A 22,438-nucleotide genomic window follows, 5' to 3' on the forward strand; every position below is an offset into this window, starting at 1 on the left:
AATTCATTTTCTTTGTAACATTCATTTTTTACATTATTAAAAAAAGAAGAGAGGAAAAAAAATAAAAACGAAAACATTTTCTATAAAAGTGTTTCACACTCCATTTATTTTTCCTACATGATGAATGTGAATAAAACCTACTCGACAAAGCATTATAGGCCTATCTCTAAGCTCCTATTACTGTCAAAAATTCTGGAAAAAGCAGTTGCAGATCAACTTACTGCTTTTTTAGAAAAACATGACAAATTTCAGTCTGGTTTCCGTAAGTGTCACTCAACAGAAACCGCATTAATTAAGGTCTCTAGTGTTTGCAAGAGGGTCTGCAGAGGAGAGACACTGCATGGTGAAACAACCTTAAACTTAAACTTCTTTCTTTGTCTCTATAAAATGCTAGTGTACAAGCATCTGATTGTGTATTAGAGAAACATTTGGCTCAAAGACACTCAGTAATCTCCTATTACAGCTACGCTAGGAAATCACACACTAACCGGCAGGTCCAGGTGATGGCGAGGGCAAACAGAAAAACTGGGACTGGGACAATCGCCCAACAACCGTGTGAGATTGAACCTCCACCTCTTCTGACTTCAAGGTTTGGGGATGAAGGAACGCAGCTGTTTGGACTGAGTGTACTGAAACAAACAATAAATGATATACAGACAGGGATGTCATACATGCATCTTACATGCAGTGTATAATGAATAACGCCATAATGAATAATGAAGTTACATGTAAAATTATTAGACTGATAGAAAAGTATTATACAAAGATTTTCCATGATTGAATTCTTTTGAAAAAAGAAACAAAGAAAACAAATCATCATCCTTGAGAGTGAGAGGAAGATCATGCATCTAGGCCAGACAATGTGGTACACATGTACATATTTTAATAAATAACCATCAGATCCTAAAACATAAAAATATTTGCATATGTGAGAAAGAGATGCCAGAAAATCTTTTTTTTCCCATGCCATGACACTGACCGTGGATTCTGGCGAAGCTCTTAATGATGATGGCGCATCCTTCCAGGTGTCGCGGCTCTTGGGCAGCGTGCTCTCTGCTGGATCCCTCTCCATAGTTCTCGTCACCAACTACCACCCAGCTCGCTCCGTTAGCCTGTAACGTAAAAGGAATATCTGAGGAACATTTTTAACTGCATCTGCTCTTAAAGCCCTGAGCCGAAAATGGAGAAATAGTCTGTTAGAAAAAGATGAAACATCAAAAGGAAGGTGTGCAAATTCAATCAATCTTAACCTGACGCGGTCTCGCATCACATTTACCTTGTAGTAGCGAGCCACATCTGACACCCCACCATACTCTCCCGTCAGCTGGTTCTTGATCTTGTTGACGGCGGCGTTCTCGATGTTGACCGCACCGATCAGCAGATTGTTGGAGATGTTGTTCAGGTGGCCGCGAAATTTCAGCTAGGGCCTGAAGTTAACAGTTAAGTTTTCAGTCAAAATGGAGCTTATGAGATATTCTACCAGGTTTACAAGGATCACTTCATTGTGATAGTTTGGACTGTCATGTCCTCTAGGTCTTTTCCATTCCACTTGTTGAATGGCTCCAGCAGCTGCAGGCGCTTAGTGGAAGGATTTACATCTACCTGAACATTATCAAATAAGGGAGAGAAATAAAGGCTCTATGTATTTACAAAATATAGTGAGTCAAACAGGATTTGTCAGATCTTCGTAGACTGGGTTCTGTATCTGAAAAGAGTTATCACCTTGACTGAGCTGCTCTCAGCAGGGGGGTGCTGGTAGGTGTCCTGGTCTGGGTCAAAGTCTCTGGAGGAGCGCTAGTGGGGGGCTCCAGCTTGAACTTCTCCCCATTGGAGCAGTCAGGTAGTCATTTTCAGGGTTGAAGCTGAGGGTCTCGGCGAGGGCCAGGGCAGTGACTATCTACATAAAGTAACACAATGGGTCGACAGGTATAAGTGACATTTTTTAAGGTCACAAATATTCAGAGAAAGCCCATGTGTGGTCCCTGTAACTTCTTTCCTCAGGAGAAGTGACAAAAGTATTAGTGGCTGGGTTAGCATCGTTCCTGGCAGTGAGGTTCCTGTTGAAAGTTAATACAGTATTTTGTTACATTTCATTCTACACTGACCGGCCACTTTGTAAGGTGCACTTGTCTAACTCTTATTATTATTATTTAATGATGTATTTGTCATGGTCCTGGGTCATTTTGAGCCAGCGTTTTGTGTTAATTCTGATTTTGTATTTGTTTTTAGGGTTGGTTTTGGTGTTTAGTGTTTTATCATCCCTACCTGTGTCTTTCCTCTGTGCTCTGTTCGTCTCCCCGGGTTTTGTGTTGTAAAACAGTCTGTGAGTTTCCTGTTTTACTTTGTAGGTCTGTGTCTCGTTATGCTCTGAGCCTGGTTCTGTCGGAGGTTTCTTCCTGTTAAAAGGGAATTTTTCCTTCCCACTGTCATCAAAGTGCTTGCTTATAGGGGGTCATATGATTGTTGGGTTTTTCTCTGTATGTATTATTGTAGGGTCTGCCTTACAATATAAAGCGCCTTGAGGCGACTGTTGTTGTGATTTGGCACTGTATAAATAAAATTGAATTGAATTGAACTTTTACGTTTTTCTCAATCACTTTGGCACACTCCTCACAGCAGAAAAGTCAATCTCACCGCACAGATTCACTTGTGCAAAAGACACAACAACAATCAAAGCCTTTTTCACATTTGGCAAAACATGAGTAGTCAGTCAATGATTCAATTCTGTGATGAATGAATAGAAACTTTTCAGCACCCTTTAAAGACTCATTGAGTCATCAAAATATTTAGTGTTTTTCTCAAAAACTTATTGACTTGGGAAAGAGTTCCTGAAAAAACGAAGACCTGATGTAGAGTAAAAAGTGTTCAGACACAAAAATGAAATGTAAAGTATTATTTTGGAAACAAAATACAAAACAAAATTACCTTAATGGAGAAAGCAAAATGATACCTGTGAAACTATACGTGTCAGAAAACAGACAAAGAAAATGCATACAGTCTGAGACCATAGCACCATCTACTGTATAGTTCGGTATAGTCACGCTGTACAATCAGCACCTATTTTATTAGGCACAGCCTGTTCCACTGCTCGCTACAGTAATGCAAATATTAAATTAGCCAATCATGAGTCAGAAACTCAAAGCATTACAGGATACAGACATTGTCAAAAATAATAAACCTCTGACAGCATGTTACTGTATTTACTCTTTCGTCCATATTTGAAAAAAGTTTGAAGTAATTTGATTTAAAACACAAATGCAATGCTGGACACTATTCAGCAAGGTGGGTGGTTAAGAGTGAAAACAGAAGGTAGCACCCCCCTCCCAATATCTGAGGGTGCGGGCACAGCTGCTACTTCATACATCAGTTTTATGGTGTCAACAATCCAGAGAGGATGCTGTTGTTTGGAGAGCGTTTCCCTTGTTCTATCCAAGGAGCTGCTCTGTGCGCCTGAAGCTCTGTATTGCCGTTATGTGCAGCCACAGTGATCCAACCGGCAAATGAGCCCTTTTGTCCCACTCTGATTGAAATGGATGCTCTATGGGCTCATTTCCTGACAAGGCCTTGGGGAAAACAACTTTTGTCCGCATACGGCTGACAAAGACGATACACACCTCATTCACCAGCTTATTATCCATAACTGCTAAAAGAAAAGCACTATGCTTGGACCTCTCTCTCTGGGGCATTCCTGTCCTGGTCTCAAAGGGTGACTTTTCTAAGACTTGCTAAACCAATGGGAGGCCACATGTTGCAGCACGCCTCACGCTGAGCCTCATACAATCTGTGTCACCAAGAAATGTGCATTGACTAACTTGTCATCAGTTTGGTAATAATATACAAATACAGCTATCACATGAACCTTTAGTGTTGAAGTTGCTCGGCTGGCTTCAACAGGGTTCCCTCAAATGCCACAGTGTGTCATGCAAAAGGGAAGAGACTTTCCCTGTGCCATGAAGAGAATCAAACTCAACACCTCTGATTCAGCATCCTTGCTCAAGTCCTTGCATTTTACAGGGTATTAAAATCAGTCAGTAACAGCTGTGATACTTTTCCAGCCAGCTAGTACAAAAAGTCCATTCTTCTCTGGGTCTCCATTCAGCAGACAGAGAAGAGTCGAAAACCAGATCACTCACTGCCACTTGTGCTCCTTTAAGGCAGCAAACTCGCTATATTCTATTCATTATACCAATTAATAACACCAGTGGTAAACAAAAACACTACTTTAAAACAACTCAGTGCAAATAGGCATGCATGTTCATTTTCTTTCAACTCACAACAACAACTCAACTTCCAAACCAAAACACCAACACAAAGGAGTGTGAGTTTAGACAGCAGCAGTTAGCTAATCACATAGAACTGTAATCTTTGACATTTGTTTACCAAGTGAACAGCTTTAACATTTAAGCAGCTGCAACTGTTAGTGCAAACACTGTGTATTTATAAGGAAAGAGCTTCAGGTCTCCAGATCTACTAGCTAACAAAAGACACATTACGCTTTCACCTGCTTCTCTGCTTCAACAGCAACAATGTTCCTCTTACGTCAGAGGCACAGCTACAGCAAGTGTAGAGCTAAGCAGCCTCACCAACGTAACCAGTGTTGCTCTTTTAGCTTTGAATGTTTTAACTTAAATACATTAACAACTTGTGTAATAATTCTAACAAAAGGTTTCTACTTTTATCTGTTTGTAACCCTGGGCTACACAACATCCATAAACAACATGTATCCATTCAATATCAATCCAACCAACAAACCTGCATTAACCCAACCATCCATAAAGCCAGCAACCATCCCGCCAACATGCATCAACCCAAAACTCCAACCAGACAGCATGCATCATAGTAAGACTAGGTGGACTGCTGTGGATTCATTTGGATCTTACTCTGCACAGCTGCAGAACACTGTTGATGCAGCTCTCGTCCTTTTCCACCTTATTCCTGAAAAGGCTTGTTTGTTTCTCGTCAGCAGGGTCGATGTCCTTGGGCCACCCCCCCCCCCCCCCCTCCACTTGGTTTACTCCACAGCTTCTTGTCTCGTGAAGTTTTGTGTTCACCTGAAAACAACAAGTAGCACCTGAGATTCACACAGACAGGCAATTCACACAGTGCACTGTTAATCAGGAGGTAGAGCAGGTCACTAATCAGAAGGTTGGTGGTTCAGTCCTTGGCTGCATCCCTTGGGCAAGATACTGAACCCTGAATTGCTTTCTGATGCATTCATCAGAGTGTGATAAAAAAAAACACAGAAAAGTTGCTTTTATGAATGGGTGAATGAGACATGTTCTGTATATAAGAACCAGTCTCTTTACTATGTATGTAATTTCAACCCTTTTGGCAATCCAGTTCAAGCTGTGTGTAGGTGATCAGTTACTGCAGGAGCGTCACACTCATTTTAGTTCATGGACTGCTTCTAGCTTGATTTATCCTAGCCCAATACTAATAAGATAATAATAATGAATACTGTATTGATCCCCGAGGGAAAATCCCTCTCTGCATTTAACCCATTCACTCAGAGAAGGAGTGGGAAGCCACTGGGCACCCAAAGAGCAGTGCGTAGAGACAGCACCTTGCTCAGGGGTACCTCGGGGGAGCCGTTCAGTGGATTCGAACCCCCAACCTTCCAATCATAGGGCCACCACTGTACCTACTGAGCTATCCCTGCCCATAACTCTAGAGTATTCACATTTCTCTGTGTAAAAGCGGCTGATCTGACAGTGTCCACAACTCATAAATAATTTCTAAAACTCAGCAATAGCCTGAGATGTCTTCAGAAAAATAAAACATCTCCATTTCTACAAACTACAAAGAAACGCTGCAGTAAAAATTAGAGAAAACAATCAGCATGGCTCCTCAGGCTCACAGTCTATGATGGGGCAGGCAATTAATTCTCCCAAGGGCCCACATAAGAAACTGGGACTGGGAAGTTCTGGCAGATCACGGTCACATATTCTAGTCTTGTATCTCTATTCAAACTTTTTGGAATGAAGTTTAAGTAATAAGTTACTTAAGTGGCAGGTAATTTCAGACTGACATAAGTCATTTCAGTCTGCATGCATCAAGACCCTTCAGATTCATACAATTTTGTTTTTAACGTTTTCTGTAATAATTATTTTATTATTTGATTTTGATAATTTAGTTGATAATTATCCCATGATCTCTTGGGAGTGAGGCTCACCTCGTGCTCTGACATCTCCACACCTGTCTGCGTGGCCAGGTCCCGGTGGCGCTTCTGGCTGAAGTTGAGGGCCAGGCTTGGGTCCGGGTGGATGTCCACCAGCAGCTCAGCAGGCGAATCCGAAAACTGACACTGACGGCCAAACTCGCAGCGGTGCTTGGAGTAAGCATAAGTGTTTTCCATGCTGCCATGAAAACACAGAAGAGCCTGCTCTGTACTTGATTCTCTTAAGTACAGAGGTGGGAAGTGACGAAATACAAATATTTTGTTACTGTACTTACTTATAGTAACTTACTTAATGTGGCCGGGGTGTGTGATCTTTCTTCCCCTTCTGTGTATTTAGTAACGGTGGAGCCGGAGGAGCGGATTGGTTGCAGCAGCTAAGGTGTGCCTGTTTCCTGCGTCTGAGTACCGAAAACAACAGTATCAGCTGCTGAGTATTCAATAAAAGCCACACTGAGCACGCAAAGATTGTGTGTGTTGGGTCGATTTCTTCACACTTAGCAGAATTTAAAGACATCTGTATTTTACTTGAGTAGTTTTTTCTCACTACTTTTTACTCTTACTCCATACATTTTTAAACAAATATTTGTACTTTCTGCTCCTTACATTTTCAAAGAGGCCTCTTTTGTTTTAATGCATTTCGGAGGAGTTATTATTTCACATTACTATTAGCCTCCAAAAATCTTTGTTTATTATGCAGCAGCCTATATTATAGGATAATGAGAGATGATTTCTGCCAAAGTAAGGGGTTAAAGTGGAGCAGTGTTTTGTTGAGGTTTGTTTCTTCATTTTGTTTTTGCCACAACACCAGAACGGAAGTGCAGGTAATAATAATAATAATAATGGATTGCATTTATAGAACGCTTTTCGAGATCCTCAAAGCGCTTTACAATTCCACTATTCATTCATTCACTGGTGGAGGCAAGCTACAGTTGTAGCCACAGCTGCCCTGGGGCAGACTGACAGAAGCGAGGCTGCCATATCGCGCCATCGGCCCCTCTGGCCATCACCAGTAGGCAGTAGGTGAAGTGTCTTGCCCAAGGACACAATGTAATCTTTCATAAAACTACTAAGGTAAAAGCAAGGTTATTCTTTTTTCCCTCTCTTTTGTCTTTGAAATCAGTTTAACTTTAAGAAGACTTGTCATGTGAGTTTAAATGTCAAACTTGTATTTTTATGGTCATAAAAATAAAACAGTACAGCACTGAGAGTTTTTTACTCACCACAGTAGTCAGCTAAGTGGAATGAGGGCGGTTGGCGCAGCAATGGGAAGTAATGAGTTGACAGTTAGTATCAGCGAGTGAGTGACATACAGAGAGAGAGTGGGACTGGCATCAAATGAACTGTTTTGTAGTCTATTCCATGTATCTGCTGAGAAAGCTCAAATCTCAAATACTGTATCGAATCATTGGTTTACTTTGTGGTAATAGTGGTAGTAGTGCCACCTAAAGTCAGCTTTACAAATGACACTAAAGTTTATTATGTGATAAAAAAAAAATTGAATTCTCTTTTTAGAAAAGAAATTAATCAAAAAAGTTTAAGACACCACTTAATACAGATACAAAAACCTGGCTAGGTCTCACGTTGATTAAAAAATTCCCTTTTACAATTGTCTACTTGTTATATCTCTAGCTCTGTTCTGCTGAGCATGTGCCACTCCTGCATAAAAAAAATAAGTTTTTTGACTGACTGTAACTTTTTTACTGGGGAAAATAACTTTGAACCTACAATGAAACTTGTAAGATTATGATGTCAAATTTCTTAGAAAGGGCCCTGCAAGGGAGAGATCATTGCCACTATCTGCACTAGTGATGTGTCGGTCGCGAACGAAACAAATCTTAGAGCCAGATCTTTGAAGTGAATTTCCCCGTACCTCCCTGCATATCTGTTTCTGGTTAGTTTCTGTTAGTTTTTCCCAGTTTAGGTTTTCTTAGTTTCATGTTCACCCTCACCATTGCTGTTGTATCCTCTTTTGGTTTAAAAAACTCACTTGCACCACAGCTGCCGCATTTTGGGTCGTAAATAATTCTCACACGGCTTGCCCCGGCAACCCGTGACAGAAAGCTGAAAATTTAAATAGTTAAAAGTTAAAATGTAAATAGTTTTTGTATTTTTTGTATTGTAGTTTTTGTAACACTGCTCATGTAAAAAAAAGTGGAACAACTAAGGTTTTAAAAGCTGTAGAAGCTTTACAGTTATATTTTATTACATCGGTTGAACACAGAAACATAAAAAACAACCCTAATGAGACTCATGAGACTCATTTTTCATTTATATTAAGAACAAAGGAATTTCACTGATTATTACTCTGAGGACAGCCTGCGTTCCCCCTAGCTGCACAGAAAATGGGCAAAAACTTTTATCTGGTAGGACCAGCGACTTTAAAAAGCCACAAGCCTCTTTAGTAAGCTGCAGAACACAGCTTTTGTTTATCACTAAAGCTTTACATGCAGGTCAATTTGTGGCACAACAAAAACCGGTTCACATGACCACTCCACATCCTTATAAGCCTCTTAAGAATTAAACTAATGTCTCAATATTGTGCATTTTTTAATTGTCTCCTTTCTATCCTCTGTCTTCAGCAGAGTGTCGTTCTTCAGTCATAAATAATGAAGGGATACAGCTCTCGCCAAACTACCCAATGAACAATGAACAACCACAAGTGCATCTACAGCATCAAGGTCATAGATCTTAACGCTTCAGAATATGCATGACATGAGTTTTTATTGAGAAAAATAATGGCTATTGATCATTGCAAGTATTTAAGAGATGTCAAATGTATTACCAGTCTTCAAACCTTTGTGGGAGCTGGGAAAGGAATCAACATCTCTGCAAGAACCTTTCATCTTGCCCAGGGTGATATACTCAAAGTAAACTCACGCACACATTTGGTCTTTGCCCTTGACAGAAGGATACAAACTGGTGTACTCAAGTAAGTTAGCAGTGAACACCACCGTTTAGTATAGAGCGAAGGCCTAATCTGTTTCTCCAAGACTTCATTGAAGATTCATTCAGGAGGTGACAAAAACCCCCACAACAACATTTCAGGTTCCACTTGCCTCATTTAAGGTCAGAGTTCATGAAATGGAAGTTTTAGAGTGGCCTAGCATATTTGGTATTGACTCTGCCAGTATCTTTGTCTAATCTTTGAATTTTTTTTGGGATTATCTGGGGCAGATGTACATACATTCTAGCAGTATGCCTCAAATTATTCACCAGTTAGATGCCTCATGACAACTGCTGATTTCTGACAAATGCAACAGGCTCACTAGAACAGTTTAACTCTAAATGGATGGATGGATCACAGAAGGAAATATGAAATTTTCCACTGAACCGATCACAAGAAAAATGTCACGTTTGATTAACAAAGCTTTCAGCGTAGGACGACGCGGTAAAGATGTGTTTTGATGTTCACCAAAGCACACCCACATTTGGCAGTGCCCTCTTAGACGCACAGTTGGAATTCTAATTGTTTAAATGGTGTCATGAAGGGTGATCGCTTAGTATTATTCACTTTGAAGTGTCAGGATCCTGGGTCTCCTGACCCAGTGTTGAGTTTCTTGTATCTCAGTGTTTTTGTACTATGATGTATGTTCTAAGTTCTCTTTGTTGCCCCAGTTTATTCTATAGAGTCTAGTGTCTTGGGTTTCTTGTATTCTGTTTAGTTTTCTGAGTATTTAGTAGCTGCCCTCTGTGCCTCCTTTATGTTGATCTTGTGGACAAGAGATATTTTATTTTGTATTCTTATGGTGACAATTTATAATCAGAACTATCATTGATCAATCATTCATCATTGTCGAACCAGTTGACAGAATAATCTCTGAATTATATCTATGGTAATCTGAGCAAAATATTGATGTATGTATATTATCATCACTTTAATTAGTCTATTGTTGTTCTCTATCATTCTTTCTATCTGCTTGAGCTGTTGCAAATGGTATCCATATCATCGTATTCACACCTCTCGAAGCTGTGGGTCCAGTAGGGCCTTCTACATTCACTTACACACATATTCAGGCCCACACCAACATGCACATAGAGAGTCATGGAAAGTACGCACGTTCACTCCTGCACGTACTAAGAACAGGGAGGTCGTCTCAGGACAATCTCTCGGTTGGACACACAGTCTCACAAAATTGCACAACATATCACAAACTTGTTTGTTTCGAAAGTAGTATCGGATGTCTATATAAGGAGAACTTTGGAACTGTTATCATTTCCAGTAAGATCTGGCTGTGATGTCATCAGGGTAATATAAGGATGGGGAGCGGTCTGCTCGAAAAAAGATTGGAAGATTGTAAGATTGTTGTTGCAAGTTTCTTCTCACACTGTACTGTGTGTTTTAATAAAATAATTTGTGTTGACCCACTATGGACTTCCAGTCGTATGTCTCTTCCTCAAAAAATCGAACCACGACAATCTTGGTGCCGAAAACCCGGTTTGAGGAGGGAAAAATGGAGTTTGGCTGAGGTATAGTGGTGTCAAACAGACGGACAGTCAGGAGGTCGACTGAGTGATGGGCCCCGAAATAGGAGGTAAGCACCACCTGTTGATCCAAGAAATATCCAAAGGTGCTAAATTGGAAATTAAGCTAAATTAAATGTTCACTCAGTAGAGCTTCTGGTCTGTGTCCGTGGTGATTTTGGGGTAATTAGTGATAAAAGTTTGGGGAATATTGGACTGACTAAATTTATTGCTGTTTATTTTGGGGGTGAATTTTGAGTTAAGAGGTTATGTGTTTAAGTCAATACGGTGTGTGTTTAAAGTGATGAGGGTTGACTGGGGAGGCCAGCCAGCCAACCAGTAGTTTAGGGTATTCGGTCTGATTGATCAGCAGAACGCGGTTCGGGCGTCGAAATAACCGCGGGCTAAGACCCGGGAGTGATGCTTATAATACACTTAAATAAATTGTCTTAGGACTGGGGCGCGGCCCCTAAGAGTGCAGTTGCTCAGCGTGTGGCGGCGACCCCTGATCGTGGACGCACGGTCAGGTTAAAAGCTCGGGTGGTACCCGGGGGATTTCGAGCCCCCCTTAAAAACTAAAGTGATCAAGGGGATCACTTTCCTTACTGCGCTGTTTGATTGACAGGGTGCGACCCGGCTGTGACTATTCAACGTCGGGGACTTGTGAACTTTAAGTAAAGCCAAAAGCGTGAACTGTGATATTTCACGTGGCTGGTGGAGGTCCTTGTTGCCTGGCGGGAAGCAGTTATAAATTAAGTAGGGCTTAGGAATCTGACCGCTCTCGGCGGGGGCGTCCTCGAAGCGGGTTTAATTGATTAGCAAGGCGTGGCCCTGGGCTGAAAGATGCTTTTAAATTAGTCGAAAAACTTAGGAACACCGGTAGAGAAATGAAGAAGATAAGTTGTTCTGGCATATGGTGTTTTCATACGTTTATACGGGCCCGTGTATGTAAATAGAATGTAAATTACCCGTGTATGTAAATAAAGTGTAAATTACATTGAGAGCGCTTATATTGTTTAAAAGCTTGCATGTACAGGCTTGCTTTTGTTTGTGGTAGAGAAAAAAGGAAAAGCGTCTCTCTCTCTCTGTCTCAAGAAGCTGCAGAGAGGGGGGCTTGGTGAAGTGCATGAGAGCCGCGTGGCTCTGTGTTCCTGAAAGAAAGAAAAGGTGGGGGCTGTGTGTGTGTGTGTGACAGGAAGTTTGCATGCCCATATAAGGAGTGAGCACCCAGAGAGGAAAACAGAAGAGGCAGACTCTGGCCACATGAAGCAATGGAGGCTTTAAGGAAAGAAATGAAAATGATATTAATGCTATGGTTTAGTGTGTCAATATATATAGGCCCCAAATAGATAAAGGTGGACTTTTCTCAACCTAGAATTGTGAGCATAGCAGCAAAACCATAGATTAACATAATTGGGAGAAAACAAGCCAAAGTTTGGTTTAAAATTTTACAGCTTGACCTCCCACTTGTCCCCATCCTGAGGAGAAGCTCAAAGGACAGTTAATCTTCTGATGAAGACCAACAGAACATCGTGGATTTGGGAAGAATTAATAGCAGGCAAAAGATAGTGCAACTGAACCGTTAACACTGAAACCAAACTGACGGGACCAGCAGCATGGAAGGAACTACGAGATGGAAACGTGCACTGTGAATGACAGGCTGGACAGTTGAACGGTGGGAAAGCACTGGACACTGATTGTCAGATTTGCCATGCTTGGAGTAATCTTGAAATAGACGACTGAAAGGATCAACAGAGAAGAAGAAACCACGTGATGAAACATGGACGGCGAAAGTGCAGGCTGTTCTTACCCTCCTCGACTAAATTGGTTTCAGTTATGTACTGAAATATAAGAATGGACACTAGAGGCTTCTTTCAAAGAAAAACTCAGGCTGGGACTTAATCCAAAAGGAAAATACTGAAGAGAAACAGAGAAGAAACGGACTGTGTTTGCTGGAGACTTCAAGACAACAAAAGGACACTGAGAAAAGAGGACGGGGACCAGTGAGAGGTGAAGCCGGACGAGTTCGACTGCAAGAATACAGGGTATAATTGGATTGAAATGAAACCCTGAACTCATGATGGTGTTTAGAGATGTCCACCAGAAAAAAGGGAAAATGAAGAAAGAAAATAACTGACAACTACGTGAATGAATGGAAAACACACATACACAAAGTGTTACATGTGAAATTATTTCTGGAAAGAATCAGAAAGTGAGATAGTTTTGAATTAAGAAATCAGTGAGATGATGTATGAATTAAACCTGATTATAACATACAGAGGCAATGAAGAAAGCAGCTTACACTCACTGAACATTAACAAAATACATAGGAAAAGCAATGAAGACCTGCTTACACTTATACACATGACATAAGCTGGTATTTCTGACCAGAGAGAGGGAAACGGGTAGTTTAAGTACTCACGATAATAATAAAATGTCTCAGTTGTGTTTCTTCAGGGGCGAAACAGACCTGGATCAATTCTCCACGTGCAGCGGTTGGAAGAAACCTATAGGTTAACTTGACTGGATATGATAAGGCAAGTTTCTGGTTGAATTGTCCACAGCGCCATGTCTCCATAGACCTGACAAGTGGGCCCTAACTTCTGGCTGAGGACCAGGAATGCTGTTAATAAGGTGGGAACTTAAAATTTGGGTTAGCAAATTTGGGTAGGAAAACTGACGGCTTAAGTGGAGAAATGTGCAGGAGTCTGAAACACTGCGAAGGCAACATATGCAAATTCACATACACAAGCAGAAAATGCATTAGCCTTACAAGGACAAGCTCATAATGATTAATGCATAGACATTGATTAAACCTGGCTACGAACACAAACATACGCAATGAAGAACAGCTTGCTGTTTGTATGAGTGATAGAATGGTGTGAATGTTTAATAGAATACATTTGAGTTTGAAGTAGAGGAAATTCAAAGAAGCTATATGACAAAGGGAGTGAGTTATGAACAAAGAAAAAGTGATTAAAGTAGTTTTAAGCATAGCAGACAGAAGAGGAATGCAGATTTGCATCGGAAACTTATAGTTTAGTGATTACATGTTGTCGTAAGGGGGTGATTGTTGTGTGCAAATTGTGTGGTTTTCACAAGACTTTCGGTGTATTGAGGAGGTGTAATTATGTGAGTTGACCCGGGAGTGTCAGGACTGCGGGGTCAATATTTGTGTGCGTAAGGTTGTTGAGGTTGTGGTGATGGGTTGATTCGGTCAGTGAGGTTCGGGGTGTTGTTGTTTTTGTTTTTAATAGAGGGAGTTTTAGGAAACATGGACATGTCTGAGAGGGGCCCATTATTTTTGTAACAGTGCACTTAGAGAAAACCTGTCAGGTGATTTTGTTTTGTGTTTTCATGAGCTAATAATCAGCTCTCTTTTTATTCCTCATTTTTGTTCTAAGCAGGCCTGCAACAGTGAATAACAGCGCTGATAAAGTCTCGGGAAGAGCAAATATAAGGTGGGCTTTCCAGATTACAACTGGCCAAGGGGAAAGCTACCTGTGGGGATCTGATCAGGTCGTAAGTCCCTGTCGAAAAGGATTGTAGCGATTCAATCCAGTCCAAAACATAAGGAATTAGTTTCCTATCGAAAATAAAAATGAATGAGCTAATTTTGCTGAGGGTGGAGAATCTGACGCGGGAGGCTCCACTATTAGCAAAATATGGTGTGATTACAGGTCAGTGAATGTGTGTCAAAATAAAGGGGGAATTTAGGGTTTAATAATTTAATTGTTAAAGAATTTAGGATCATTTTATGACTTTTTGGTCATTTGGATATGGTAAACAGAAACTGCTATTTTTATGTTAAGGTTAAAGGATTAAAGTGAACTGAATCCTGTTTAGAAGATACAATGCCAGTGTTTTAAAGCTGTGTACAAATTTTAGAGGGAAATTGTGGGACACGTTGACAAAGGAAGTAGTGGTTATAATGTAGGCTTACACATACAGATATTACATAGATTTATTTTTAGGATAAAGGGGAGAGCTTATAAGTAGAAATGATTTTTATACATATTGCATTCTGTGCCTTTAAAGGAGTTGTGGCTCAATTCGTCTCTTGAGGGTCACGAGCTTTTGGCTAGCGATATGATTGGCCAATCTACTGTGAGGAGGATATGAGTTATTGAGGGATTGCACACGCTTACAGACACAGAGTCCAGAAACACACATGAGAGTATTGATTCCAGGCAAAAGGCCTGAAATTCGTTTAGTTTTTAACTGAACTTAAAGACGGACCAAAGAGGAAGGAAAGCATATATTTTGGTTACGGCTGATAAATTAGAATTAGAAGGTATTTTTACATTAGAAGGAGCAAAATGAAATAAAAAGAGTTATATCAAAACAGGTTATAACATAGGAAATGTGAGGTTAAAGGGAAGTTAGTGTCAACACACAGGAGTTGTGTCTAGGCAGCATTTAGCTATGATCAAAGTTATGCAGGAGTAATTGCTTATATGCTTAAACTCAATTGATTAGAGGGGAAATGGGGTTTTGTTTCCTTTGCAGAAGATCTCTGGACCATGAGAGAGGGTCAGAGCGAGGACACAATGTATTGCGACCTCTGGTGTTCCAGAGGGCGAGAGAGGGAGTGTGGAGCAGGGAAATTATTTTACTGCTATTGCTAAATAATAATCATCATCACCATTGCATTAATAATATAATTTACAGCACAGATATTGCATTCGGAGATTTATACAGTGTGTGTCTTTCAGAAAGACTAAGTTGCATTCTTTTACTAAGCTTATAGTAGGGGTTCTTTTAAAGTTTTACTGTTGATTTTTGTTTTATATTTTGAACAGTGCACTGATTTTTGTTTGAGAGTCTTTTCTTTAAGCAGATCTGCACATCGGAAATTACAAGCATTACACGTCGGCGAGAAAATTGTTGCAAGTGAGTTTCTCCACATTAAAATGGGCTCTGGAGAAAGCCACTTATTGGGACAATTAGAAAATAAGGGTCCCTGCCTAAAAAGGATTCAGCGAGGTAATCCGATCTCAAGTTCTTGTTTTTCTTTTTGAAATGACGTCATTTTGCTGAGGGCGGAAATCTAAATGCGGCGATGGTTTCCACTATCAGCAATGAATGAATGAATGAATGAATGACTGGAAATGAAACAAACTGACTGACTGACTGGTAAAAGCTGACAGGACTTGACCACGACTCAAGGTTAACCTCCACCTAGATAGGAAAAAAGGTGGATGAATTTAGGTGTGTTTCTTTTTACAGGAGCAGATAGATGACAGCGACATCTGAGGTTGCATGACGATTTAACTGTTAAATACTACTTTCGGTGTTCGTGAACCTACCAGGGTGGTTGTTCAGGGGTTTGTGTTGTGTTGCTCACAGAGATAATTGTGAGAAAGTGTGTACACACCTGCGCAGCGTTAACATTTGCATTTTCTTCTTTTGAAACAGGGTGATTCTTTTTATAGGAAATGTTTTACAGGACCTCTGGAATGTGGATGGCTGACGCCTAACCTGAGATGGTCAAATGTGGTTTGCTAATGTTTGTTTTGGCATGTGGAGGATTCAGTAGAAAACAGACAAGTGACATGAGAAAACAAATAAGGGATGCAGTTTCTATGGAACAGTTTAATATGGGGTTCGTAGGGATAAAGCAAGTGGAGTGACATTGCTTAAGGGAAGTCACTGATTAAATTGGGGATAAAATAAATTGCAGCAATAATAGTGATGTAATGATTTGGGAAATCCTGAACGTGATACTTGTCTGTTGTGCTGAATACTTTATCACTTTCGTGATCTATAGTTGGTTATAAATAAGATGTTTGATTTACCAGATTTGTTTTCCAGGATACAGGTTCCAGGTGGAGCTGGGAGTTAAATGAGCTTAACCTGTAACTGCTGACTGATGTTTTTACACAAGCTTACAGGTTGGCAGGAGATTGTTTTAGAGAAAATGTGTAACGTTCGTGTACAGGCCTCAGTAGGGAGTCAACATGTGGGAGGAGGCCAGGAAGGCCCAAGAGGAGGTGGCCCCGGAAGAGAGCTTACTCGAGATAAGCTCCACCCTAAGTAACACAGGGGGGAACATAGAGGCAGAATAATCCTCTCCCCCTGTGCCGCGGTTCTCCCCAGCAGTCTACCTGGGGACACGAAGAAAGAAGAGGAGCGTGACATGCCAAGCATTAATTCATTCCAGGCTCCTAATAGGCTAGGGCTCTAGTCTAAAGTATTTGATAGTTTAAAGGAATCGTAATAGTTTTGTACGGTTTTTACTTTTATACTCATAACGTTATACTCTTATCACGAAGTGAAAGTAAAAGAGCCTGGGAACAGTGATCATGAAATTGTGGGAAAATTGGAAAATAACGGGGATGTTGGGGATAATCAGTGTTATAATGTGTTTGTTTGTTTATTGGCAGACAGGTGAATTGCCCAGACGCAGAGGTCTATCCGCTCCAGAGTCCAAACCGATCGAGTCGTCGAGGAAATTCAAGCGCGAGGTTGGCTCAGGTGGGAACAATTAGGTCCGACGTCTTTAATGGGAGTCCAAAATCGAATGGCTCTGGACATGTTGTTGGCTGAGAGAGGTGGAGTATGTGCAATGTTTGGTGACATGTGCTGCACCTTTATTCCCAACAATACTGCTCCGGACGGAACGGTCACTCGGGCGCTTGAGAATCTGAAAACGTTATCTAGAACCATGCATGAGCAATCAGGCGTGAACACGGGGCTGGGAGACTGGATCACGTCTGTTTTTGGGCAATGGAAGGGTGTGTTTATGTCTGCCATGTTTTCTCTTATAGTTTTTCTAGGTATATTGATGATCGGATGTTGTCTCATTCCTCTGCTAAGGCGAGTGTTGGTAAAACTGGTAAGCAGGGCCCTAGACTCTGGTTCAGCTGGTTCAGCTGGTCTGGGGTATATGATGCCGTTGCGAGAAGCCGCCTGGACGGAGGAGTGAAACAAAATTCGGGTAAAGGTTGGCCGATGGCCAAAGAGGAGGAGTGTGGACAAGAGATATTTTATTTTGTATTCTTATGGTGACAATTTATAATCAGAACTATCATTGATCAATCATTCATCATTGTCGAACCAGTTGACAGAATAATCTCTGAATTATATCTATGGTAATCTGAGCAAAATATTGATGTATGTATATTATCATCACTTTAATTAGTCTATTGTTGTTCTCTATCATTCTTTCTATCTGCTTGAGCTGTTGCAAATGGTATCCATATCATCGTATTCACACCTCTCGAAGCTGTGGGTCCAGTAGGGCCTTCTACATTCACTTACACACATATTCAGGCCCACACCAACATGCACATAGAGAGTCATGGAAAGTACGCACGTTCACTCCTGCACGTACTAAGAACAGGGAGGTCGTCTCAGGACAATCTCTCGGTTGGACACACAGTCTCACAAAATTGCACAACATATCACAAACTTGTTTGTTTCGAAAGTAGTATCGGATGTCTATATAAGGAGAACTTTGGAACTGTTATCATTTCCAGTAAGATCTGGCTGTGATGTCATCAGGGTAATATAAGGATGGGGAGCGGTCTGCTCGAAAAAAGATTGGAAGATTGTAAGATTGTTGTTGCAAGTTTCTTCTCACACTGTACTGTGTGTTTTAATAAAATAATTTGTGTTGACCCACTATGGACTTCCAGTCGTATGTCTCTTCCTCAAAAAATCGAACCACGACAATCTCTGTGTTTCTTTGTTGCTCTGTCTCTCCTGTCAGCTGTATCTCCTAGTCCAGTCTGCGTCTCTGTGTTACATTTCCTGTTTTACTTTAAAGGTCTGTGTCCTACGTGAATATATTGTGTTTCGCTTCCCTTGGCTCTCGTTATGTCTGATTTCTCCTACCTGTGCTCCCCTTCTGTGTCTCATTCCCCTCGTTATTTCCCAGTGTATTTAAGGACACGCTGAAGAGATTATATCTCTCGGCTGGCCTGAAAACACCTTTGTGGAGGTGGCTGAGGAGCGGGAGGTCCGGGCTTCTCTGCTTAAGCTGCTTCCCCTGCAACCTGGTCCTGGATAAGTGGAAGAAGATGGATGGATGGATGGATGTTTTCAGTTTACCTCTCTATTGTTGCTTTAGCGGTGGCTTCTGGAGAAAGTCTCTCTTGGATCAGAATACCAACTTTTGTCTCTGTTATCAATCTGACCATTAATCTGCATTCAAAGAACAAATTAGGGCTTTACTCGTGTTGCCAGCTCACATGAAAGGCATTTTAAGGGCTTTTATTGTGAAGCAAACACAAACTTCACCAACTATACCGATTATTGACCAACTTTTTCTTTCTCTGTGCCAAGCTGAGCTTTGCTACAGTAGTAAAGCGCCCTTTAGAGCGCTCTCACCTTAAGCATAACCAGGTAGTCGTCATGACGCTGTATCTTGAGGATATTTGACAAAGCTGTAACTCCTGCTTTGAAATCTGGAGAAACCTGGAAAAAAGAAACACATTGTGGTTTTAACTCTTATCCTGTGAAGATTTAAAGAGGGAAAGAAGAAAGAATGCCAGAACGAAGCTCAAGTCAGAGTTTTACTTACTCTTGAGGTTAACCAGAGGGTCCACGGCTTTATCGCAGTTACTGGAAGCTGCCAGGGGCTGACAGTTTTTGTACTTCTCCACTGTGAAGAGACACACAAAACACGCCACTGATGAACAGACTGACTTGCACTACATCAACGGGGGAGCTCACACTAACGAGTACAAGGGTAACAATTTGTTGTTCTTATTCCGCAATAAAAGGAAACATATGAGCTGACACTTAGCAAACAGTGTTCCTTTTGTAATGTCTCCATCTCCTGGTCATCATTGGAATTTCAACTAGTGACACAGATTAAAGAGACAGAAATTGTTTGTTCTATTGACACCAATAAAACAAGAAATGTCTTCATGTAACCTGTTATATGCACGCAACTGAAAGGGACACAATAATAATTGGTGATACTTTTTTCCATACAAATGACTGGCCAGTAGGTGGCAGTTTTGTACACATCATTACTTATCCTGACCATAACCTGCTAAAACACAGATTAGGTGTGGGGCACATAACCGTGTTGATGTGAACCCCCTCTGCAAACCTGTAAATCCAGGTCAACCCTCAGGATATCTCACTAAACCTCTGCTCTGTAGCACAGCTCTCTGCACGTACTGCATTCAATTCAGCTTTTTTGATATAGCGTCCTCTTTTCGAGATAGATGATAGATGTCCGGGTTTTCCTACCCATATGTGTGACGTCATCCCTGAGCTGCTGCTTTGTGAGTTGTTGTTCCGCGCTCACAGACGGGACAGAGCTGCAAAAGAAATTTCCCTCGTACCGTCCCGGTACTGGTCATTTTTCTTATTCAGATTAGGCCTTATTTCTGTACCATTATTTAATTCCACTGGCTTTAAGTTATTATTAATTTTTTTTTGCCCTTGTTGACTTGTAAAAGCCTATATGACATTTTTTTGTTTCACCATTCACTAACGGCACCGAGAAGGCATCGTTTAAATGTTTAAAATTATCTTATTTTCTTCAAGAAAACAGTATTATTAAAGTTTATCATGACTGGGCCGAGTGTCCTCTTTTTTGGAAATCAAAATATGGTCATCCTACGTGTGTGTGTGTGTGTTTATTTCGTGTAAACTGCACATTTCTAATTTATTAATTTATTGCACAGATAAACTACTTCATCTAAACACTAATCAAAACTAGCTAAAATTATTAAAAGTGTCGAACATAAGCAGCTTGTACATTGCTGTTTTCGTAAAGATACCTGTGTCTCACACGGAACATACATGTTCTATTAATCTGGCAGCTCTCAGTCTCCATACAGACAGGACACGTTGCAGCGTAATTGCAGACAGGTGCGTGGGCCTGAGCTCCGCCCAGGCAGAATGACGAGTGGAAGAAAGCAGCAACACAATAAACATATGTAGCCTTGCGGAGCCGGCCGGGCAGACACCGAGACCATGACAGAGTGCAAAACTTTTATACTTGACAACTGTTAAGAGTTCAAATATTGAGGAAGGAGAGTAAAAACAACCATGGTCCAGAAGAGCTTGGTCAAACAATTGATTTTAATGAACACACGTGTGGGGGGACCAGCGCCGTACGCAGACAGCGCTGATCTCCGACTAATCAAAGCATAAGCAGATATTTTATACCATCAGGGCTTGAATTTAATGACGCCCCTTCAACGTCACAGATACATTTCATACATAGGTTCCCAGACCACAATGACTTTTAACACAGTTTAAAAGAACATTGTCTCTAGCTTCATGGCAGATGTTTCCTGTCAACCTTTTGACTGCCGCTTCTCCAAAACCACAGTCCATGTTCTGCAGTGAGATAGCACTTCTGCACGCCCGCAGTTGCAAGCAAACATGATTAACCTCTCACCTATAAATGAACCCACTAACTGTATGTGTGTCTCGTCCTTAAATGCTCTCTCATCTCACCCGTTGCACTTCTGACCTTTCACCAGAACAGAGGCTCATCCTTACATGTAATAACCTAACCGGAAACCCGAAAGACAAAACGCCAAAACACAGACTTAACAATGTGGTGTATGCTGTACAGTGCAGCGAGGAATGCCCAGACCTCTACATTGGAGAGACCAAACAGCCACTTCACAAGCGCATGGCACAACACAGAAGAGCCACCTCCACAGGACAAGACTCAGCAGTCCATCTGCATCTTAAGGATAAAGGACACTCTTTCGAGGATGCCAATGTTCACATTTTGGACAGAGAGGACAGATGGTTTGAAAGAGGAGTGAAAGAAGCCATCTATGTCCACTGTGAGCGACCATCTTTGAACAGAGGCGGGGGTTTACGACACCAACTCTCTGCCATCTATAATCCAGTTTTGAGATCCCTTCCCAGACGCCTTAACGCCCACTCACATCCTGGGCCATCTGACCTCAGGAATTCGCATGATAAGGTGGGGCCAGGTTTCACAATGAACACACCCGAAACTCTGGCTGATTGGGACCCACACCCAGTTTCACACCTTGGCTCAGGCGATTAGAGGATCATCAGGGGGTCCTTTTGTCCCTCTGTGGGGGGATACTCCCACTAGGTTTATATCTGGGACTCTCCACCATTTGACCTTAGAACTGAAGAAGCTTCTCGGATGAGAGGTGAAACGTCTTCAAGTAACTTAAAGAAGTCCAGACGCTTTTCTTTGCAAGCTCCTTTGACTACGATGACCTGGATGACTGAGAACCTTCACAGACATAAAAGCAAACCTGCAGTTTCCTGTCACTCTGACTTTGCACAGAGTGTACTCAGAATCAACAGAATCAGCACATACACACTTAAGATTATAACAAGCATCCAAAAGCATTTAAGATTATAGATTCAACTCAACAGTTTAAAGTGGTCATAACTGCACCTGTAATAAAGGCTAATTGGGTGCCAATATGTTTAAACATCTGAATGCAATATCAATGCTGTAGATTATATTATTAATGCAATGGTAATGATGATGATTATTAACAATAGCAGCAAAATAATTTCCCTGATCTCCACACTCCCTCTTTTGACCCTCTTTTCCTAAAAAGAGGGTCACTGCACTTTACTTGTTTCATTTCTCTGACATCCATCCTCTGGCTCAGCAAATCAGACAACAACCTCATGTCATCTAGGTGGTCCAATAATAAAATGCCAGCTCCCACTCGAGAACACTCCATGCGTAAGATTAGGTTTTTTCTGCGTCCCTCTCTTGTGGTCCATCATGCCTCGGGCCTCCAGGATCCTCACCCCCCTGTGGTGGCCGAGATCTTCTGCAAAGGAAACAAAACAGCTTTTCCTGCGCCTCCCTAACTT

The 22,438-nt window shown here is 41.2% G+C and overlaps 2 long non-coding RNA genes across 3 annotated transcripts; both read right to left on the minus strand.

Moving 5' to 3' along the window:
* Positions 1–511: 511 nt before the first annotated feature.
* LOC146388890 (uncharacterized) lies at positions 512–4,993 on the minus strand. 2 transcript variants are annotated; one of them, XR_014800094.1, is made up of 5 exons: positions 4,881–4,993; positions 1,723–1,897; positions 1,277–1,427; positions 980–1,112; positions 512–629 (listed from the first exon to the last, which is right to left on the minus strand). It is a non-coding gene; the product is annotated as an uncharacterized LOC146388890 (long non-coding RNA). The 2 variants fall into 2 exon arrangements; XR_014800093.1 differs by having other exon boundaries at positions 1,277–1,897.
* Positions 4,994–18,340: 13,347 nt separating this feature from the next.
* On the minus strand, positions 18,341–19,313 carry LOC146388891 (uncharacterized). Its single transcript, XR_014800095.1, has 3 exons — positions 19,167–19,313; positions 18,974–19,060; positions 18,341–18,645 (listed from the first exon to the last, which is right to left on the minus strand). It is a non-coding gene; the product is annotated as an uncharacterized LOC146388891 (long non-coding RNA).
* Positions 19,314–22,438: the final 3,125 nt, after the last annotated feature.

This window comes from Perissodus microlepis, chromosome 4, assembly GCF_051167445.1.
Source record: "Perissodus microlepis isolate ML-2025 ecotype Zambia chromosome 4, ASM5116744v1, whole genome shotgun sequence".
NCBI lineage: Eukaryota > Metazoa > Chordata > Actinopteri > Cichliformes > Cichlidae > Perissodus > Perissodus microlepis.